Source organism: Chenopodium album, chromosome 21 (genome assembly GCF_948465745.1).
Source record: "Chenopodium album chromosome 21, dcCheAlbu1.1, whole genome shotgun sequence".
In the NCBI taxonomy this organism is placed as follows: Eukaryota; Viridiplantae; Streptophyta; class Magnoliopsida; order Caryophyllales; family Amaranthaceae; genus Chenopodium; species Chenopodium album.
In genome coordinates this window covers 8,929,395-8,932,939 of record NC_137854.1, presented here as the reverse complement: position 1 = coordinate 8,932,939, position 3,545 = coordinate 8,929,395, and the positions used below count along the sequence as shown (strand labels likewise).

Here is a 3,545-nt window from a genome sequence, read left to right as displayed (position 1 = left end):
AATTCAAATAAAGTGATAAGCTTGTCCATGCAGACGAAAAGCATAAACTGGGCAAGGAATAGTTTAAATTAAGTTAGCTCATCCAAGTAAACAAAGTTATTATAATTAATGGGATGAGCCCATAAGCAGCAAGGACAACCAATTATTTTTATCAGCTGATTTCAAGAATTCTACGCGAAATTGAGTAAAAAAAACTCCTCTGTGTATATGTTACATTCAATTCTTACAAAATACAAATATAAAATAAGAACAAAGGCAGTCAAATCAATTCTCTATCCTTGTCAATAATAGAACTAGTCATAATGCATATATCAGCCTTTTTAGCCAGGCATAATAATGTATTTTAACAGTTTGTAACTTGTGCAACAACTTTCAGTCATAATAATGTATTTTACTCAAAAACTCCCCTTCCTTTATACCTGGCCTCCCCCACGAATTCTATCAAGAATTTCTTTGGTTAGAAGGTTAACATCAAGACATAATATTTACAACTTCAATCACCTTCAGTTATACGAAAAATATTAATGCTTATTCGAGTCTTGCACACACTTCATAGCAACATAAGAAAACCTTAAAATAAAATTTTTGGATCGTTTTACATAAGCATCCTTCTGTCAAAAAAGTACCAAATATTCACCTAAAAAAACGGAAAGAAGCTTAAATCTAATGTAAGATGGGGGTAAAAAGGGTGATTTGCAACAAGCGCTGCAAAAAAAAAAAAAAAAAAAAAAAAACCTAGTCTTCACTCTTCAGATTGTCATAAGCTTAAGACACTAGCAGATGTACTGGAACCCCAGATCAGTGAGGTTGTCAAGGTTTTTGATAAAATCTGCACAATTTCATCCATAAAAGGGCGTTTTCCTGGATCTTTTCTCAAGCAACTATCAACTAGCACAAACATAGTATATGCAATATCAGTAGGGTAATCCTCCCCAAGCGAAGAATCCATAAATTCTTTCAAGTTCGAAATCCCATCCTCACTCAGCACAGGACTTAAAATTTCGGATAAATGAATCTTAACCCCTTCATAAAGACTTGCAACATCCTTTCCAGTTAGCATCTCTAACAGCAAAACACCAAAGGCATAAACATCAAGCATGGGAGAGACTACTTCGTTCTCCAAATACTCAGGAGCCAAATACCCCTTTGTACCCACAATATGATTAGTTAATGTAAAATGACCATCATTGCCTTTGATTGGTCTTGAGAGACCAAATTTGGCAATTTTTGCCCTGAACTCATTATTCAGAAGAACATTGCTGCTCCTTAAATCCTTGTGAATGTGTGACGGGTTTGTATAGGTATGAAGATAGTTAAGCCCGGTGGCAACATCGTAAGCCACCTGGATTCTCTTCCCCCAACTTAAGGTTTTTCCATCAGGGTTGACTTGAAAAATCCAATCCCTCAATGGTCCGTTGCTTGCATATTCATACACAAAGTACCAAACCCCGTCATCAAAACAAACCCCCAGCAACCTGATGAGGTTGAAATGGTTGATCTTCTTTAATACACTAATCTCTTTGCTGACATCTCCATCCATCTTCTTAATAACCACTTCATCACCGCTAATATTTCCCCTGTATACTGATCCTTTAATCCAATGATCAGAGCTGAAATTCTCTGTCGCTGCCTGCAAGTCTGTGAAGCTATACACTTTTAGGGAAGCTATTCTAGTTATACTCTCAAGAAACTCGAGGGATTCTTTCTCTGGCGCCTGATTCACTATAGCCTTTCCTTGTGCTTCAAGGTTTTGTGTATTTGGATCAATTTTTTTCCTCATACACATCCTTGGCAGCATAAAGAAAGTCATTAACCCTACCACTAAAATAAACACACCCCCAGCAACTGCCCCTAACCCGAAATAAACCCATTTCTTTTTCGAATGCCCACTAGACAACATTGGTAATGGTGTTTCTATAGAAGGAAAGGAACCTGGAGAAGATGTTGGGGGTGGTACGTAAGGAGGATACTCCAATTTAGAAACATTTGGTGGGGTCTGTAACGGAATAAGAAGGGTTGTGAAAGGGTTGATAACATCATCCTGCTCGGATTTTCCATTGGCCTCGAGAGTTTGTCCAACGTCAGCTCCAAAGTACGTAGCAATAGCCCCAATACCAGTATTGCTTGGCTGGATCACAAAGCTCACAAGATACTTGATCCCTAAATTAAGTTGCCTCCTAGTAGGACAAGCACACCTAAGAGGTATAGTAAGATTTTCATTAGGGTATATATTAACTATATTTGGACTGACTTTCTGAGCTCGGATGGCCCTGCAAGTAGTCAACCCTTCAAAGGTTTTGTTAGCTAGCAAGTAGTAAGTATCACCAGTTCGAACAACATGAGTGGTGTTCGTTTGGTAGAAACTACCAACACAGGAACATGTCACTGGAATGATCACCTTGGTGTTTGTTGCCAAGGCCATATTTTCCGCAATGTTTTTATTGAAAGCGGATATCTGAGATGCATTGACAGAAAAAAGAGAGGCGATGGAAGAGACGGTGTTGTAGGGAAGTTGAGTCCGGTATATGAGAAAAGTTTTGCAAGATCGGTTCACACCATTGCAGGTGTATCCAAGGGCAGAAGACTCATTCCGACGGCACACATTCCCGGCATAAGGCTGCTGGGCTGTGATCAAACAGGGGAAGTAGAAGTAGAAGATTGAGAAAAAGAAGGCGAAAATGAATGAAGGAAAAGCCATTTGGATTTAATTAGGAGAGGCTGAGATAGTGAGAGGTTGATATAGAATGGGAATATATGGTATGGTAATTGCTAAATGTAGCAATCTTTTCTTTTAAGTGGGTTTACTGTGAGTGGAAAGCAAACTTACACTCACCACAATGAGAATATGTTGAAACTTATGTAGGAAAGCTGAGGGAAGTTGCTGTTTGACTATCTTCACCCAAAAAAATTAATAAAAATAAAAAAAGAAGCAAAATTTGAAAGGAAAACTCATATGTGGTCATGTATTGAAGTCAATAGTCAACTACAGAAGACAGATTTGTAAAGATACTCCTATGGTAGAAGATTTTAGCATCACAAAGGGACAAGTTTCACAAATAATCAAAAAAATAAAAGAAAAGAAATTTAAAACATTCTATTTCTTGCAAGTTAGAAAAAAATAGCTTGTCTATTGAAATCAAATGGATGAAAGGAACATATATATATATATATATATATATATATATATATATATATATATATATATATATATATATATATATATATATTCCTTTACTCTTAAAATGATTGAACTTTTTTACTTTATTACTCTGGGAATGCTTATTAAACATCTATTCTTCTCTTGACTACAAAACACTTTAAAGACTTGTTAACAATTAATGAAAATGGATTAGAAAACAAATAGTGAGTCTATCTCAAAGGATTTGTCAAAAATAATTTTTAAGAGATTTGAGATTTTTCTTGACTACAGGGAGAGTATTTGGGGAATTCACCAACTAGTATTACCGCATTTTTATCATCTTTGATCTTGAGCAATGTCAAATAAAAGAGAGAAATAAGAACTCCCTCCCCATCCTACTTCTAAT

The 3,545-nt window shown here is 36.1% G+C and overlaps 1 pseudogene; it reads right to left on the bottom strand.

The window, feature by feature from the left end:
- Positions 1-538: 538 nt before the first annotated feature.
- Positions 539-2,898, bottom strand: LOC145602127 (lysM domain receptor-like kinase 4 pseudogene; annotated as a pseudogene).
- Between the last annotated feature and the right edge of the window lie 647 nt (positions 2,899-3,545).